The sequence below is a fragment of the Lissotriton helveticus genome (assembly GCF_964261635.1).
Source record: "Lissotriton helveticus chromosome 1_1 unlocalized genomic scaffold, aLisHel1.1 SUPER_1_unloc_25, whole genome shotgun sequence".
Classification (NCBI taxonomy): Eukaryota; Metazoa; Chordata; class Amphibia; order Caudata; family Salamandridae; genus Lissotriton; species Lissotriton helveticus.
Genome location: NW_027611665.1, coordinates 2,728,704 through 2,749,490, shown reverse-complemented (window position 1 = coordinate 2,749,490; position 20,787 = coordinate 2,728,704).

The following is a 20,787-nucleotide window of genomic DNA, read 5'->3' as shown; positions in this document are numbered from 1 at the left end:
GGCTCAGGGGGGCGGTAAATCAAAGTGCCGGAGAATGAACTATTAGCGTTGAACTGTATACAGAATTCTACACTCTCGCACTCAGGGATAGCCTCTGCTGTAGTACGGCAACGGTACTAGACCTTTAGTACATTAGCCAGACCTCCGCCTCTCCCTTCAGGTCTGTCCAATCTAAAGATATGGTAGCCAGCGGGTAAGGCTGAGACTATGTCTGGCTCAGATTGAGCAGTGAGCCAAGTCTCTGTCCAGAAAATCGCGTCTGGCTTGTGCTCCTTGAGCAGCATGGCAATTTGTGTGCTCTGCTTTGGCAGTGATCGGCAATTTAACGCATACATGCAATATTTCTGTGCCGAGGCCGACGGGGAGGTGTTGCGAAAGGAGTGTTTGCAGTCCGGACAGCGGGGGGGGGAGCTGTGTAGGTGCATAGATATGGGTGCACTGGATAACAGCTGTGCTTCCTATACTGTGTATGGCTGCCGAGCTGTATATTCTGCGCTGAGGAGTGGGGGAACCAGGGTTTGTGGCCCCTGGTCCCGTCTGGTCGCGGACGGGCGCAGACGGGCTTGCCTTTGGCGCGCCTTCGGAGCACCGCCGGCGCGCCCGCTGCGCCCGTCCGCTGCGCCTCCGAAACCAGCACATCCTTATATGACGGGATAAGGGGGGTGTGGCCTGTTTCAATGGGCGTGGCCCTGGTGTCCCGGCGATTCGCCTGCGACCCGCTGCAGCGCCTGACTCGGCTGCGCGGGGAGGGAGTCACGTGGGGAGCCAAGAGGTAGACTGTAGTTGTTTTTTAAAAACACAGTATCACAATAACAATTTTTAAAAGTAATCTTTAAAAAAGTACTGCTCGCGGCTTTCCTCCTCAAGAGCTCTACTTACAACAAGCGCAGGCGAGGAGGGCGCGCTTTTGTAGTCAAAGAGGCGTGGCCTGTTTCAATGGGCGTGGCCCTGGTGTCCCGGCGATTCGCCTGCGACCCGCTGCAGCGCCTGACTCGGATGCGCGGGGAGGGAGTCACGTGGGGAGCCAAGAGGTAGACTGTAGTTGTTTTTTAAAAACACAGTATCACAATAACAATTTTTAAAAGTAATCTTTAAAAAAGTCCTGCTCTCGGCTTTCCGCCTCAAGAGCTCTACTTACAACAAGCGCAGGCGAGGAGGGCGCGCTTTTGTAGTCAAAGGGGGCGTGGCCTGTTTCAATGGGCGTGGCCCTGGTGTCCTGGCGATTCGCCTTATCGGTTATGTCTTTCATCCCGGTTCCTGGGTTTGCCTGTCTGCCGCCAGCCCTCCAACCAGTCTTGCGCATCTTTAGGCGATTCAAAAAAACTGGTTTTTCCCTCCGCTTCAACACGCAGCTTCGCTGGGAAGAGCATTGAGTATTTGAGTTCTCTAGAACGGAGTTCCCTTTTCACTTCCGTGAAATTTCGTCGTCATTGTGCCACCGCTGTCGTGTAGTCTGGATAGAAGGTGACCTCTGCGTTGTCAATTTTGACTGGTGGAGCCATTCGAGCTGTCTGCAGGATGGCATCGCGGTCGCGAAAGTTGAAGATCCTCGCTAAGATTGGACGCGGTGGTGCCCCTGGTTTCGGTTTCCCCCCTGGCACCCGGTGGGCACGTTCTACTGAGAAATAATTTGACAGGCCCTTCGGTTGCAGCTTGGTTTGGATCAAATCTTCTACGAATAGGTCCAACGCAGGGCCCCCTGTTGTTTCCGGTACACCCAAAAGGCGTATGTTGTTGCGCCGTGAGTGGCCTTCCTGTTCGTCAAGTATCGCCTTTAATAGCAGATTGTCATCTTCCAGTTTCTGTACTTTGTGTTTCAAGGCCGCCGTGTCGTCAGTTAGCCCCGATGTAGCTTTTTCCACCTCAATCAAATGGTCTGACAACTTGAAGAAGTCCGCCCTTATCAGGGAGATATCGGTGGAGAATGTGCCCATTGAAGTTTGCTTTGTGTGCAATGCCGCAATGACGTCTTTCAGGGTGAGCTGTTCGGCGTCACCATACGGGTTGGTCGTCTGGGATGATGTGCGTGGCGCTTTGCTTTCGGGTGACCATTCTGGGGTTCTTTTACATAGGCATATTTTTCCAAGCGCGGAGGCTGTTGCACCTTGGGCCCCCTGCCCGTCATGGTCCTTGATCGCAGTGGACACGCACCCAAAAATTCGCGAGAACAGGAGAAGAGCCCCGTTTGCCAACTGTTCCTCGATGTGTTGTACAGTGTGTTCCTTGGTGACTTCGGTAATGCGTGTGGGCCTGCGTTGCGCTGTGCTGGTCCGCTGTGTAGAACCAGCGGCCTGTGGTACCTCTAGCTCCTGTCTTTCAGCCGTGGAACTGCTCCCTATAGCCCCCGCTAAGCTTGTGAGACAACGCCGGATGTCTTCGCACAGTGCTATCTAGGGTATGCCCCTTAAAATGCCTGCTGGTGTCACTGATTTGCAGCTAGTGCTGCGTGTGGGGCAGGTGAGCGGGCTGGTGTGCTCAGCGGCAGTATCAGAGAGGCCGGTGGTTCCAGGATTAAGCTGCCATTTTGTGCCGCCGTACTGCGGCGTCCCCAGTCCACAGTCCCTGCCCGGTAACGTCAGGTTTTCACTCAGAGCCCCCTCGCTGCCTCCTCCAGCAGTCGCCAGTACCTTGTAGTCCGAGGATGTCCTGTGCGCGCAGCCGCTTCCGTTTTGGTTTTCGCCGCCTTTATTCTGTGTCCAGGAGCAGTTCTTGTCTGGTCATCTGTATGCCGGGCCGCCGTGAAACTTTAGTCCCCGGCTTCCGTAGTGCTGTTAGGCCCCGGTTGCACTGTCTCGTAGCCGCTTGAGTTTTAGGAGTCTGGAGTAGCGGATTGCTTCACCGGGAACCGCAAGATCTCCCGTTTTTTATACAGCTGTAGCAGCGCCTGCTGAAGTCAGGATTATTGTGCGGATTGTCGGGGAAAGTGCCCTGCAGTCACGGAGCTCTGCTAGAACGCAGCCATCTTTCTCGGCCGGTAGCCACGCCGGAAAGTGGTTTTTTATTAGTTTTTTTTCTTTGTTCCTTGTTAGATTCATAATTACTTATCCCATATTAGGATGGGTTTGTCCACGCTTTTTGGCTATTCCGCATACAACACCTCGGTGGAGCAACCTGGAGAAATTACTGTTACAGAAGGCCGTTGAGTTTTCATTAGACCTATCTGCTGGCTTAGCAAAGTTGCATGATCTTCTTTTTTTCCTTTTTTATCTCTCTCTCTAAGCTCCGGGGCACTTAGAATCTGTATCTTTCATTTGGCTTATCTAATAAGAGGAGGAGCTGATTTATATTGATCAATGCACTTTGTCCACCTGTTATAATTCTGTTGAGGCTTTCTAATCCCCTGCGTGGGACCAAGTGATGATGTAATTTTTGGCTGTGGACTGTGGAAAAAAAAATGTAACACATTTTTGACATAAATCAGGTGGCAGGCCAAGGCTCCTTTGTGCGCCTCAGTGCCCTGCAGCAGCCGCCGCACGAGCAGCACCAGCAGCTCCTTAGCACCGCGGTGCTGGCAGCGGCCGTTCCTGCCTCCATCGCAGATCCGTAGAACTTAAAGCGCCCGTATAACAGGACGCGGGTGAAGCGGGAACCGGTCACAAAACAAACCCTGGCAGTCGTCCTGGGCTCCCATCCGCTTGCTCGTCAACTCCTCCTCGGCTCGGCCCCTCAGCTCTAATCGATACGCTCTGCACTCAACACCGAATCACAGGCCGACAACAACTGTGAACACCAGCAGAGGGAAGAATAGTGTGTTTCCCCCAGTTAGTGAAAAAAAACAGCATAAGTCTTGGCTGCTTCTGCTGCACCCAGAGTCTTATGCGTCTTTTCAGTCTAAGTTTTCTGTCTGGAAAAAGATTGTGTCCTGGTTTTCTGCACCCAGTAAATCCAGGTGCAGAAAAACCTAACAACTGATAATCAGGTGGAATAAAATGAACACATGAAAGTACGCCTTCATTTCATTGCCCTTGATTCATACTCTGGACCATAGTTGAGGGATATGTTTAGGCATAGTCCTCGCAGCACACAATAGATTTGCTTGAGGCAGAGGCCAAAACTCAAAAGTCAGGAAACCAGATACAAGTAGGTGGTAACTCAGGGCAGGGGAAAACGCCTGTTGTCCGTGGAGGAGTCATTCCGTTCCCAGAAATCTGCATTACAAATTAATTAATAGTATATATTTTTTAATATTTGTTTGGTGCCAGTCCATATGACTTTCAGAAATGCCTTTGGGATTCTATGTTGCAACTTTATAGGGTACATGTATCCTTTGTGAGCTTAATAAAATGTTGAAAATTCTACAAATCCTCACTCCTACATCCAATTACTCTCATTCTACCATTCTACACTCTACTCTGTCTGAAAAACAGCTCAGCATTTTCAAAATTCTGCATTGATTTGGCTTGTAAATTATATTTTTGGAAATGCACATGTATTAACTATTTAATTTTAATACTATAGGTGATTGAAATTACGGACGAAGAAAGCAAGATTTGAATGTCAGTGCCAGAAGAAGGATTATGTTGAAAAACTGAAGGACATCCAGCATTCTACGTTTAAACAATTTCCAAAAATCTAAGTGTGGCGAGGAAAGTACTATACCTGTAAGTGAAGTCTCTAATTTTGCATTTCATTAACCCAGAGCAAAGCCATATCTGTGCACACAGCATCAGAAATAATGTAGAAAGACTGCTTCAGCATCCTCATCTGAAATATTATCAGAAAGACAAATTGCCTAAGCATGACAGAATAACGTTCATCTAAAGCATCATGTAATTCTAGAGAGGAAGCACACACTGCATAAAAAGTTACAACTAAAGGTTTCTTCTGCATACCATCAAAGAAAAGACGCTGAAAGAAGACTCCGAAGATGACACGTTAACAACTAAGAGATTGGAAAATCGCCTTTGTTCAACAACCGTTTTAACCAGTTATGCAAGTTTGAGACTATCTGCCTTGGGATATACCACCTTGACCCACTCTGCTCACTCTTGCGAAAACCTTAAAAATTCACCACTTTATTGTGTTAATGACCATCTCAGATTGTTTCCTTTTTATTGTGTACTGTTCTGTAATTCTATGTAAATCACCTCAACATTATCTGTTGTGCAGTAGTGATATGTAAAACTGTTAAATATAAAAATGGATTAAAAGAGCACAGTTGCGCTATAGCTAATGTAAATAAATCCTCATCTTCAGAACTACAAACCTTAACCTTACCCCAAACATAGAAAGGGTAGAAGGAACTGATGTTCTGCGACTAATGATCCACAATAGTACTGTGCACGTTCTAACGCCTTCAGTTACTGCCATTACATCAGAGCAAAAAGGTACTTATCAGTTTAATCATTAAATATCAGACTAACACCTTATTACTGCATTGCTAAGAACCTATACAAATCGATTTGAGAAAAACTTCAGTCACAAATTAAGTTGCTGCCGGAGAGGCTATAACCTAAAGACTATTATCTGCTAGGAAAATTTCAACAGGTGTTACAGGACTGCTTCCCGACATTTTTTGCTCAATTCAAGTGTTGAGAAATTTACACACAATTTCTTTTAGAGATAAGTGCTGAACATTATCTAAACAAGCCCGACTCTAAAATCGAAGCAAAATAACCGAAGTTGGGGAAAAAAGTTACCTGTGTCAAAAAGATACAGCCATAAATCTTATCTCACAGAATTTGACAGAATGCACACAGGGGTAAACCACTTTCAGTGCAAAGTATGCCAAAAAGTTTCAGGCGTAAATCTTATCTCACTGAGCATATGAGAATCCACACTGGGGGAAAACACTCTCCGTGTAAAGTATGCCAAAAAAGTTTCAGGCGTAAATCTTATCTCACTGAGCATATGAGAATCCACACTGGGGGAAAACACTCTCCGTGTAAAGTATGCCAAAAAAGTTTCAGGCGTAAATCTTATCTCACTGAGCATATGAGAATCCACACTGGGGAAAAACCTTTTCAGTGCTCTGAATGTCAGAAAAGGTTTAGTTTCAAACTGAGTCTATATCGACATGCATTAACCCACTCTGTGGAAAAACCTTACCAGTGCGCTGAATGCCCAAAAAGATTCAACCAAAAATCTCATCTCACTGAACATATGAGAATCCACTCTAGGGAAAAACCTTACCAGTGCTCTGAATGCCCAAAAGATTTAAAACTTAAATCACTACTAATGGCACATGTGAGATTCCACACTGGGGAAAAACCTTATCAGTGCTCTGAATGCCAGAGATGTTTCATTGACAAATGGAGACTCACTAAACATACAAGGACCCACTCTTGGGTAAAACGTTATCGGTGCACTGAATGTGACAAATGTTTCAGTGAAAAAAGCAGTCTCGCTCAGCATATAAGAACCCACACTGGGGAAAAACCTTATCAGTGCTCTGAATGTTACAAATGTTTCAGCCAAAAAAGCAATCTCACTGAGCATATAAGAATCCACACTGGGGAAAAACCTTATCAGTGCTCCGAATGCCAAAAATGTTTCAGCCAAAAATCTCATTTCACTGAACATATGAGAATCCACTCTGGGGAAAACCCTTATCAGTGCTCTGAATGCCAGAAAAGTTTTTGTAAGAAACAGAGTCTATCTCGACATGCAATAACCCACTCTGTGGACAAACCTTATCAGTGCCCGGATTGTCAGAAATGTTTCAAAGACAAAAGCAGTCTCACTCAGCATACAAGCTACCACTCTAAGACTAAGGAAAAACTTTATCAGTGCTCTGAATGCCAGAAATGTTTCGGTAATCAAAGCACTCTGACTCAGCATACAAGAACCCACACTGGGGAAAAACCTCATCAGTGCACAGAATGCCAGAAATGTTTCATTGACAAAAACAGTCTCACTCGGCATACAATAACCCACACTGGAGAGAAACCATATCAGTGCACGGAATGCCAGAAATGTTTCAATGAAAAACGCGATCTCACAGTGCATATAAGAACCCACACTGGGGAAAAACCTTATCAGTGCTCTGAATGCCAGAAAAGGTTTTGTTACAGACAAAGTCTTTCTCATCATGCAATGACCCATTCTGTGGAGCAACCTTATCAGTGCTCTGAATGCCAGAAATGTTTCGGTAATCAAAGCACTCTGACTCAGCATATAAGAACCCACACTGGGGAAAAACCTTATCAGTGCTCTGAATGCCAGAAATGTTTCCGTTTAAAAAGTAGTCTCGCAAAGCACATAAGTACCCACACTGGGGAAAAACCTTATCAGTGCTCTGAATGCCCAAAACGTTTCAACCGTAAATCACTTCTAACTGTACATGCGAGATTCCACACTGGGGAAAAACCTTATCAGTGCTCTGAATGCCAGAAACAATTTAACCGTAAATCACTTCTAACTGTACATGTGAGATTCCACACTGGGGAAAAACCTTATCAGTGCTCTGAATGCCAGAGATGTTTCAGTGACAAAATGAGACTCACTAAACATACAAGGACCCACACTTGGGTAAAACGTTATCGGTGCACTGAATGCAACAAATGTTTCAGTGAAAAAAGCAGTCTCACTCGGCACATAAGAACCCACACTGGGGAAAAACCTTATCAGTGCTCTGAATGCCAGAAATGTTTCAATGAAAAAAGACATCTCACGTTGCATATAAAAACCCACACTGGGGAAAAACCTTATCAGTGCTCTGAATGCCAGAAATGTTTCAGTATAAAAAGTAGTCTCACACAGCACATAAGAACCCACACTGGGGAAAAACCTTATCAGTGCTCTGAATGCCAGAAATGTTTCAGTATAAAAAGTACTCTCACACAGCACATAAGAACCCACACTGGGGAAAAACCTTATCAGTGCTCCGAATGCCAAAAATGTTTCAGCCAAACATCTCATCTCACTAAACATGTGAGAATCCACACTGGTGAATAAAATTATCAGTGCTCTAAATGTCAGAAAAGATTCAGAGGTAGAGATGGTTACAAGCGCCATAAGAAAACACACTGTAGGAAGGTGGATATCTGACTATGGTTACCCCCAACTTTTTGCCTAGTGTTTAGCTGGTTTTCGACTTAGCCTGGGCCCTGAATAGCAGGATCCCAGGCCAACTATCGGCTCTCTCCTTAAAACGGACTCCATGTACCTTAGGTACATACACAATTGGATATTGGTTCACCTTATGAGTCCCTGTATAGTGTACCCTAGGTACTCAGGGCATAGGTGCAACCAAGGCCTACCAGGGGCTGCAGCATGTTTTATGCCACCCCTGGCTGGCCACCCAAATAGACACAACTGGCTGATCACTCAGCTGGGGCAAGGTCGTGTAATTACCCCTTGCTTAGGTGTAGTATTCCTATACCTACATACATATAGATACATAGTAACCTATAAGTCACTCCTATGGCAGGCCTTAACAATCCTGAAGGCAGAGTGCTTGGTTATATGTGAGATGGTGCTCTAGCATGAGCTGAGCCTGTCTGCAGCGTTCGGAACTACTTCCTTATAGCTGTTCTATGATATTGCCATACTATATACTCTTAAGTGCATTATAATCCTCGCGGTTAATGCTAACTTTGGTTTGGCTTTATCGAAACATGTCGTGTAAGGTGTCATACGCTTTGGAATACTACCCCCTCGCCAATTCTGGAGACGGGGTTAGTATTCCACTCTTCTAGACGGAGAAGACATGTTAGTTCTGACGATCACGGTTAAAGTTAACCAGAGCCCCAGCGTTACAAAATGAACGCTGCTGCCCCAGACACCAGTCTGGCCTCCTGCTGCTGGGAGTCCTTCCAGCTAGGGAGGCCTGGACAATAGGTTTACTGCCTGGAGAGGTGCGAGCACCGCCCCATACAGGAGTTTGTGTATTAGGACAGGGAGGGTTGAAAAGAAACACACTGCCTGGAGCACTCTAGGTGCTCCATGCATACCCCAGTTCAAACCGGTTGCTGGGGCAACCCTGCCCCAGCTCTGGCGCGAAACTGGAGAAAGGAAAGGGTGTGTAACCACCCCCCTTCCTGGTCCCACCTATAGGAGGGACCTAGTAGGTAAACCAGCCCACTTTAGTTGTATAAAGATAGGAGCTGACCCAGGAGACTTTAGATTAATCCTGGAATCGAACTGAAGACGAAACTCTGGACCCTTCGACATTCACCTGAGCTGAAGACTGAAGAATCTCCCTTGTGGCCAAGGAGTGACCACCCTGGGCAACTAGGCACCATCCAGCGACTTGAAGGCTTGCTTTGCCCCCGTTCCCGCCGGAACCCGAGCGCAGTGCCTGACAAGATCCTGACTCCCTGAGCCCTCTGACCCCACTGCACGACTCCAGCACAGCTGAGCACTGTGGACGGCGTTGGACCTTGTGGACCGGACATCTTGAAAAGTCCTTCTTCTTGCTACCAGTGCAGCTCCTGAGGCATCCTCGAAGCTGTGCACTGGGGACTGAGACTCCCCGAGACTGAGCACCACCTGCACCGAAGATCAGCCCTCCGCATTCCACGTGTTCTGCGTGGGGCCCTTCTGTTTGTGTTCTACTCGACGTGTTGTCCCGGTTGCTGGCCAGTTGGCTAGTAGCCCTGAGACGACTATGCTTTAAGAAATCCATCGCTGGTCTGGTTGCTCCAGACTGGCACTTGCTTCCCTGAAAAGGTGAAGTACCTCAGACCCTCCTGGCCTGCACCAGAAGCCTTTTGTGTATTTATTTATTTATTTTGCATATTTATAGAGCGCTCTAATACCCGGAGGTGTCCTGGCGCTAGAAGGATAGACTGGTGTGATGGAGCGTACTTACTGAGTGAAGAGCCATGTTTTTAGACCTCTTCTAAAGGCCATCAGATTCTGGGTTTGTCTGAGCGCAAGTGGAAGTTTATTCCAGGCCTCAGCCGCCCCGAGAGAAAAACTCCTGCCTCCCCAGCGAGCTTTTTTAATTCTGGGGACCGTAACCAGAGCCAGTTGTCCTGACCTCAGGGTTCTTGCTGGTTTATGCCAGAAAAGTGATTTCAAGTGCCTAGGGCCCGTATCGTGGAGGGCCTTGAAGACCATACATACTGCCTTGAAAGTGATTCTTTTACGGATGGGTAGCCAATGTAGCTAATGTTTATCACAACGTTGACCCGTGCTTCGCCTTCAAATGTCATACTGAGGTCTAGATCCTATATTTATATCAACAACTTTTGACTAAACGTTCCAACCAGGTGTCATACAGAGTGTATGTTACTGAGCGACGCGGACAGTCTTTTCACCATGTCTATGGCTGACAAGCGGTAACTTAGCAACCCATAATAGTCTATCTACCATGCAGATACGGTCTGAGTAGATCACGTGATCCCGTTCCCTTGGTGATATTACCAAAGCCGGAACCCAACTTCGCCATTGCGATTTGGAGCAGCGATCAGGACGTGATTCACTCCGTACTTGGTAAGCATTATCGAAAATCCCTAACAATCGTACTCACTAATCATAGTCCATTTCAACGGTTGTACGGGCAATGTCCCTAACGTTACTCTAACCCTTGTTTCCAGACGCATCTTGATTGTTTTTCGAACTAATCTACAAACCAACCCCAGTCCCGTCGGACGTGTTTTAAATACGGCGATCGGGTGAGTGCCTCTCTTGTATGTGAAATGACAAGTAGTTATCCGGGAGGTGATATGATTCCCTAAATGGCCAATTATCATTATATTTGACAGAATTGGCATCATCGTTGAAACCCAGGACTACGACAGGCATTTTAAACAACAGAAATGATGAATTTTACAATATGGTGAGTCATCTATCTCCGGCTGACCAACCATGTGACGTACTGACCCTTTTTATTTCATTACGATTACATCGTCCCTCTTTGAATTTTTAACCCATAGATCTACTAGATCGACCTTAATACAGACGACATCGGGTCCTGACTATACCACTCCCGTGGTAAGTTCGACATTCGATGAATGTATGATCAGTCTTGAACTAATTCAGAGGTCATTAGTCTATGACTTCAACAGCTCTGAACCCCTAGAATGTTTTCCCTTATAAGTGTGTTGTCCATGTCCATTGATGACGGCCAGCCTATTCCCAACTGCTCTTGACTTCAGAGATTTAAATAATTGTGACGTTTTAACGCAATGTTAAGTTTTCCCAGTCTTAGCCCTAGTAAATTTGGGCGGGAATATGCCAATCCACCTCCCCATGTGCCGATGTGCTCTTTGTCCGTACTAAACATAGGGATAATTTTTCCCGACTCTAAAAACTATATATTTTTACATTAAATAGGTTTTGTGTCCCACTCTCCTTGTCCTGATGAAGACCCTACAGCAAGAATATTATTGTCTGCATATATGAGGGTCGAAACGTCGACAACTACCAGTCTCTCTATATCAACTCCACTCCAGACTGCCTTCATTTATGAACTATGTGGAGTATGATTTTTGCCTGAATCAGTTGTATGAACCTAACGGTCCTGTTTTGTGTACAGTTCTATGTAACATATACAATTAATCGTTATATTTGCTGATTACACCAGTATCTAAAATTTCCCCCTCCTTTTTTCACTACCTCCTTACACTATCACACCCTCCCTTTCTTCTCTACCACTTTGGGGCACTGCAAAAAACCACTAATTGCTTTGAATCATTGTATATTCAATATGCTTCCACAGTGTGAATAAAACATTGTGGACTAAGTTGCTTTTTGCTTGATTCCATTTGTATCGTGTGAGCATTACTTCTATGTTACTGGGACCCCTTCCTATCACTAATTGTCCACCCAGGACCCCGTGACTCTAACTGGGTATAACCCCCTTATCAATATTGTACTTCGTGCAGAAAATGCTCTGCGAGGTTTCACTTCATGTTCAATTTATTTGATCATTGCACATCATGGCAGAACTCTTATCCTACTCTGAGGATTATATAGACAAATTATTAGAAGATCCAAACAACGTATTCATTTCCTCTGATATCTCGACCATTGACTTTACACTGAAAGATAAAATTTCTCGTCTTGAGCGGCTGGAGAAGAAGCTGGTCCGGACTCGGTGGCATGGTCACCTCCTCACCAAGTACCTTAAAGAAAACATTATCCCCATTGGGTTGCAAATAAAGATCGAGCCAGCTATATTTGTGGAGGTACCAAAATTCAGAGAGGGTTTCAGTCACGTTGCGAACAACTGCTCCCGTCACTGGATGGTCCTAGGCGTGGAAACCGCCGCTGAACAAATCCATCTAATTACAGCGGAAATCAAGACCTTAAAAGAAGAAATAGCGGCTGATGCAAACTTCGCGAGTGCTAAGGAGACCCTAACCAACCTAGAAGCAACATTAAAGGATTTTGATCTAACAACTCAAAATCGAAAACTAGAGAAATTGGCGCGTGATATTTGGCTGTATGACAAAAAGAAGACCTATCCCTATCTCCAAGAGGATTACTTCCGACAAGATAACCAAGGTAGATTTACCAATCGAGGCCGGGGAACACCCAGAGGAAGACGAAACTATTACACCTTTTCGGACTCCTCCTATAGCTCGGAGGGCGAGCAAGAACAACCGGGACCCAGTTTCCAGCAAAACTACTCGGACTCTGGATATCAGCAGCAATATCAGTATCAAAACCCCCCTTTTTTAGGGCAACGCCAGGGGACATGGCGACCCCCTCGCGGCAGAGGCAACACCTGGCAACGCGGCCAACAACGTGGATCTCAACAGAACACAAATGCATGGAATGGAGGTCGTGGCCAACCACAAAAACAGGTACATTTCCAGACGGAACCACAACACGGGGAACGTGTTACCAGGAACAAAACCTACAGATGGTAGGCAACCATGAGAATTATCCCCGATTAAGACTCTTGGGCGGTGCCCCTGAGGCGGCTGCCAGCCCTGTTGTAAACATATCTAAGCACACTCTGAACGAGAATGAAATCAAAATACTGGGTAAAGGATTATCATATGTACCTACCAACCACCCGGATGCCTTCACCATCCGTGCTGAACTATTCCAATTTCTCCGCAAAATAAGGTTAAAATATTTTTTCCGTAACTCTGTGCCAACTATTCAATCTTCTGTAACTGGGCTAAGACCCCCATCAACTTTTGTCCCATTCAACAGTGTCATGTCGCACAAAATATTGGCCTATGAATCGGTGGTACTAAGAGATGTATTACAGTTACTGGGAACCAAGTGCTTTACCAGATACAATACCAGCAAAGAAGAGAAACTGGCCTTGCAATCGCTAGCTCGCAATGAGCAACTGATTATTAAACCTGCGGACAAGGGTGGTGCAATCGTGGTACAGGATGTCACCTCGTATGAGTCTGAAATCTATCGCCAATTAAATGATGGAACTAGCTATCAACAACTACGAGCGGACCCTTCGAAAGCCATTGCTCTAGAAATCCTGGAGATCACCAAGGCTGGCCTTGACCAAGGCTTCCTATCGGAACTGGAATTCAATTTTCTAAACAAACAGCACCCCCGGTTGGCTACAATTTACACCATACCGAAGATTCATAAATCCATGGCAGACCCTCCAGGCCGTCCTATAGTCTCGGGATGTGGCTCCATCCTTGAGCCCTTGGGAAAATACATCGATTTCTTTCTTAAACCGCTTGCAGAGGCCACACCAGCATATCTTCGTGACACCATGCACACCATAAACATTGTTGAAAACGTATCCTTTGATACACAACAACAACGTTTGGCGACTTGCGATGTTGTATCTTTATATACGTGTATTCCACAACATGAAGCATTGATGGTCATCACTCGGTGCCTACAACAGCGACCAGCGCCAGTTCAAGTGCCCACGGAATTCATTGTGGCTCTACTCCGTATAGCCATGACTAAAAACTTTTTCATTTTCAGGGATAAATTCTATATCCAAACATCGGGAGTAGCAATGGGGGCTCCTTTTGCACCGGATGTAGCTATCCTATACATGGCAGCTTTTGAGCAAGACACTGTGTTGAATCAGGTGAATCCATTCAGAGACCACCTTGGTCTCTGGATGAGATACATAGACGACATCCTACTGATATGGAATGGCAATCTGGAGGAATTAACAAGGTTCTTTGATTGGTTGAATACGCAGTCTCAATTTTTAAAGTTCACCATTCAATCTGACAATCACCAAATAAATTTCCTTGACCTTACCATCTATGAGAATTCTGGACACCTACTAACGAAACTATACCGCAAACCAGCAGAAAGGAACTCACTGTTACACTATGACAGTCATCACCCGAGGGCCCTAAGAGACAACTTGCCCTTCGGGCAATTCCCACGTATACGGCGAAACTGTTCGAACAAAGATGACTATTTTAGGGAATCAGAAGAACTCAAGCAGAGACTCACAAGCAGAGGCTATCCCAAACAACTAATCAAACGAGCAAGGAAGAGGGCTTGGTTCTACCCCCGAGAAGAATTGTTGACTCCCAAGGCCGACCTAGATCACCCAGAACAAAGAACAGTATGTGTAACTACTTTCAATACCAAAAGTAATAAAATAAGACGCATAATCAACCACCACTGGGAACTCATATCAGATGATATCAAACAAACAGACCCGCCTCTACATGCTTTCAAAAAAGCGAGAAGCATCAAAGACCATGTGGTCCCCTCTTTCTTCAAGACACCAATGAATCCTACTGTCACCACTCTGTGGAACCTACCCCCTATAGTCGGTCACTTCAGATGTGGCAGCTGCAAAGCATGTGACAGCACCATTCAAACCAAAGAATTCACATACCGTCATCACAAGATCCTAATGAAGACGCACACTAACTGCAATTCGTCAAATATCATCTACGCCATCCTCTGTCCCTGTCTCTTGATATACATTGGCCAGACACAGCAGAAAGCCAAAGTAAGAATACTCCAGCATATGAGCAGAATTCGGTGCCAAGTGCCAGGGGCTCCGTTGGTAGATCACTTCACCACAGCTGGACATTCACCTGAGAGCCTTACATGGGTAATCATTGAAAAGGCCACACTGGGACCCCGGGGTGGGAATATCGCCAACATCCTCAACACCCGGGAGTTAAAATGGATGTACACATTAGACTCAATAGAATCTGGGCTCAATGAACAGGATAGCTCTTTCTCCCAATTAGCCACTTTATCGTAATTACCGCTTCATCTATCATGAGTATGGCCTTACCCTCATGTGAGAGGTACGCCATTTCTCGTAATTTGGGACATTGTACTAATGTATAGCTATTCCATGTTTCCTATGTAGCAAACCTTATATGTCTCCAATGAATGACACAGTCGCCACCTAATGTTCAATCTCTCTATAATCTATCGACCAGGTGATGTGGTCTTTACCCTCGTGTGAGAGGTACACCACTCTGGATCCAAGAAATGGCCTATACCCTCTTGTGAGAGGTACACCATTTTTGGCTCATATTGCATTTACAAGGGGACAGATTTCTTTTTTCCTCTTTTTTCTCTCAAAAGGTTTATTTGACATAATGTATTTATGATCATCAATATCAATGTATCAGGTGCTATGCATCTCCTGCAATTACCTAATGTTTATCACAACGTTGACCCGTGCTTCGCCTTCAAATGTCATACTGAGGTCTAGATCCTATATTTATATCAACAACTTTTGACTAAACGTTCCAACCAGGTGTCATACAGAGTGTATGTTACTGAGCGACGCGGACAGTCTTTTCACCATGTCTATGGCTGACAAGCGGTAACTTAGCAACCCATAATAGTCTATCTACCATGCAGATACGGTCTGAGTAGATCACGTGATCCCGTTCCCTTGGTGATATTACCAAAGCCGGAACCCAACTTCGCCATTGCGATTTGGAGCAGCGATCAGGACGTGATTCACTCCGTACTTGGTAAGCATTATCGAAAATCCCTAACAATCGTACTCGCTAGTCATAGTCCATTTCAACGGTTGTACGGGCAATGTCCCTAACGTTACTCTAACCCTTGTTTCCAGACGCATCTTGATTGTTTTTCGAACTAATCTACAAACCAACCCCAGTCCCGTCGGACGTGTTTTAAATACGGCGATCGGGTGAGTGCCTCTCTTGTATGTGAAATGACAAGTAGTTATCCGGGAGGTGATTTGATTCCCTAAATGGCCAATTATCATTATATTTGACAGAATTGGCATCATCGTTGAAACCCAGGACTACGACAGGCATTTTAAACAACAGAAATGATGAATTTTACAATATGGTGAGTCATCTATCTCCGGCTGACCAACCATGTGACGTACTGACCCTTTTTATTTCATTACGATTACATCGTCCCTCTTTGAATTTTTAACCCATAGATCTACTAGATCGACCTTAATACAGACGACATCGGGTCCTGACTATACCACTCCCGTGGTAAGTTCGACATTCGATGAATGTATGATCAGTCTTGAACTAATTCAGAGGTCATTAGTCTATGACTTCAACAGCTCTGAACCCCTAGAATGTTTTCCCTTATAAGTGTGTTGTCCATGTCCATTGATGACGGCCAGCCTATTCCCAACTGCTCTTGACTTCAGAGATTTAAATAATTGTGACGTTTTAACGCAATGTTAAGTTTTCCCAGTCTTAGCCCTAGTAAATTTGGGCGGGAATATGCCAATCCACCTCCCCATGTGCCGATGTGCTCTTTGTCCGTACTAAACATAGGGATAATTTTTCCCGACTCTAAAAACTATATATTTTTACATTAAATAGGTTTTGTGTCCCACTCTCCTTGTCCTGATGAAGACCCTACAGCAAGAATATTATTGTCTGCATATATGAGGGTCGAAACGTCGACAACTACCAGTCTCTCTATATCAACTCCACTCCAGACTGCCTTCATTTATGAACTATGTGGAGTATGATTTTTGCCTGAATCAGTTGTATGAACCTAACGGTCCTGTTTTGTGTACAGTTCTATGTAACATATACAATTAATCGTTATATTTGCTGATTACACCAGTATCTAAAATTTCCCCCTCCTTTTTTCACTACCTCCTTACACTATCACACCCTCCCTTTCTTCTCTACCACTTTGGGGCACTGCAAAAAACCACTAATTGCTTTGAATCATTGTATATTCAATATGCTTCCACAGTGTGAATAAAACATTGTGGACTAAGTTGCTTTTTGCTTGATTCCATTTGTATCGTGTGAGCATTACTTCTATGTTACTGGGACCCCTTCCTATCACTAATTGTCCACCCAGGTCCCCGTGACTCTAACTGGGTATAACCCCCTTATCAATATTGTACTTCGTGCAGAAAATGCTCTGCGAGGTTTCACTTCATGTTCAATTTATTTGATGATTGCACATCATGGCAGAACTCTTATCCTACTCTGAGGATTATATAGACAAATTATTAGAAGATCCAAACAACGTATTCATTTCCTCTGATATCTCGACCATTGACTTTACACTGAAAGATAAAATTTCCCGTCTTGAGCGGCTGGAGAAGAAGCTGGTCCGGACTCGGTGGCATGGTCACCTCCTCACCAAGTACCTTAAAGAAAACATTATCCCCATTGGGTTGCAAATAAAGATCGAGCCAGCTATATTTGTGGAGGTACCAAAATTCAGAGAGGGTTTCAGTCACGTTGCGAACAACTGCTCCCGTCACTGGATGGTCCTAGGCGTGGAAACCGCCGCTGAACAAATCCATCTAATTACAGCGGAAATCAAGACCTTAAAAGAAGAAATAGCGGCTGATGCAAACTTCGCGAGTGCTAAGGAGACCCTAACCAACCTAGAAGCAACATTAAAGGATTTTGATCTAACAACTCAAAATCGAAAACTAGAGAAATTGGCGCGTGATATTCGGCTGTATGACAAAAAGAAGACCTATCCCTATCTCCAAGAGGATTACTTCCGACAAGATAACCAAGGTAGATTTACCAATCGAGGCCGGGGAACACCCAGAGGAAGACGAAACTATTACACCTTTTCGGACTCCTCCTATAGCTCGGAGGGCGAGCAAGAACAACCGGGACCCAGTTTCCAGCAAAACTACTCGGACTCTGGATATCAGCAGCAATATCAGTATCAAAACCCCCCTTTTTTAGGGCAACGCCAGGGGACATGGCGACCCCCTCGCGGCAGAGGCAACACCTGGCAACGCGGCCAACAACGTGGATCTCAACAGAACACAAATGCATGGAATGGAGGTCGTGGCCAACCACAAAAACAGGTACATTTCCAGACGGAACCACAACACGGGGAACGTGTTACCAGGAACAAAACCTACAGATGGTAGGCAACCATGAGAATTATCCACGATTAAGACTCTTGGGCGGTGCCCCTGAGGCGGCTGCCAGCCCTGTTGTAAACATATCTAAGCACACTCTGAACGAGAATGAAATCAAAATACTGGGTAAAGGATTATCGTATGTACCTACCAACCACCCGGATGCCTTCACCATCCGTGCTGAACTATTCCAATTTTTCCGCAAAATACGGTTAAAATATTTTTTCCGTAACTCTGTGCCAACTATTCAATCTTCTGTAACTGGGCTAAGACCCCCATCAACTTTTGTCCCATTCAACAGTGTCATGTCGCACAAAATATTGGCCTATGAATCGGTGGTACTAAGAGATGTATTACAGTTACTGGGAACCAAGTGCTTTACCAGATACAATACCAGCAAAGAAGAGAAACTGGCCTTGCAATCGCTAGCTCGCAATGAGCAACTGATTATTAAACCTGCGGACAAGGGTGGTGCAATCGTGGTACAGGATGTCACCTCGTATGTGTCTGAAATCTATCGCCAATTAAATGATGGAACTAGCTATCAACAATTACGAGCGGACCCTTCGAAAGCCATTGCTCTAGAAATCCTGGAGATCACCAAGGCTGGCCTTGACCAAGGCTTCCTATCGGAACTGGAATTCAATTTTCTAAACAAACAGCACCCCCGGTTGGCTACAATTTACACCATACCGAAGATTCATAAATCCATGGCAGACCCTCCAGGCCGTCCTATAGTCTCGGGATGTGGCTCCATCCTTGAGCCCTTGGGAAAATACATCGATTTCTTTCTTAAACCGCTTGCAGAGGCCACACCAGCATATCTTCGTGACACCATGCACACCATAAACATTGTTGAAAACGTATCCTTTGATACACAACAACAACGTTTGGCGACTTGCGATGTTGTATCTTTATATACGTGTATTCCACAACATGAAGCATTGATGGTCATCACTCGGTGCCTACAACAGCGACCAGCGCCAGTTCAAGTGCCCACGGAATTCATTGTGGCTCTACTCCGTATAGCCATGACTAAAAACTTTTTCATTTTCAGGGATAAATTCTATATCCAAACATCGGGAGTAGCAATGGGGGCTCTTTTTGCACCGGATGTAGCTATCCTATACATGGCAGCTTTTGAGCAAGACACTGTGTTGAATCAGGTGAATCCATTCAGAGACCACCTTGGTCTCTGGATGAGATACATAGACGACATCCTACTGATATGGAATGGCAATCTGGAGGAATTAACAAGGTTCTTTGATTGGTTGAATACGCAGTCTCAATTTTTAAAGTTCACCATTCAATCTGACAATCACCAAATAAATTTCCTTGACCTTACCATCTATGAGAATTCTGGACACCTACTAACGAAACTATACCGCAAACCAGCAGAAAGGAACTCACTGTTACACTATGACAGTCATCACCCGAGGGCCCTAAGAGACAACTTGCCCTTCGGGCAATTCCTACGTATACGACGAAACTGTTTGAACAAAGATGACTATTTTAGGGAATCAGAAGAACTCAAGCAGAGACTCACAAGCAGAGGCTATCCCAAACAACTAATCAAACGAGCAAGGAAGAGGGCTTGGTTCTACCCCCGAGAAGAATTGTTGACTCCCAAGGCCGACCTAGATCACCCAGAACAAAGAATAGTATGTGTAACTACTTTCAATACCAAAAGTAATAAAATAAGACGCATAATCAACCACCACTGGGAACTCATATCAGATGATATCAAACAAACAGACCCGCCTCTACATGCTTTCAAAAAAGCGAGAAGCATCAAAGACCATGTGGTCCGCTCTTTCCTCAAGACACCAATGGATCCTACTGTCACCACTCTGTGGAACCTACCCCCTATAGTCGGTCACTGCAGATGTGGCAGCTGCAAAGCATGTGACAGCACCATTCAAACCAAAGAATTCACATACCGTCATCACAAGATCCTAATGAAGACGCACACTAACTGCAATTCGTCAAATATCATCTACGCCATCCTCTGTCCCTGTCTCTTGATATACATTGGCCAGACACAGCAGAAAGCCAAAGTAAGAATACTCCAGCATATGAGCAGAATTCGGTGCCAAGTGCCAGGGGCTCCGTTGGTAGATCACTTCACCACAGCTGGACATTCACCTGAGAGCCTTACATGGGTAATCATTGAAAAGGCCACACTGGGACCCCGGGGTGGGAATATCGCCAACATCCTCAACACCCGGGAGTTAAAATGGATGTACACATTAGACTCAATAGAATCTGGGCTCAATGAACAGGATAGCTCATTCTCCCAATTAGCCACTTTATCGTAATTACCGCTTCATCTATCATGAGTATGGCCTTACCCTCATGTGAGAGGTACGCCATTTCTCGTAATTTGGGACATTGTACTAATGTATAGCTATTCCATGTTTCCTATGTAGCAAACCTTATATGTCTCCAATGAATGACACAGTCGCCACCTAATGTTCAATCTCTCTATAATCTATCGACCAGGTGATGTGGTCTTTACCCTCGTGTGAGAGGTACACCACTCTGGATCCAAGAAATGGCCTATACCCTCTCGTGAGAGGTACACCATTTTTGGCTCATATTGCATTTAC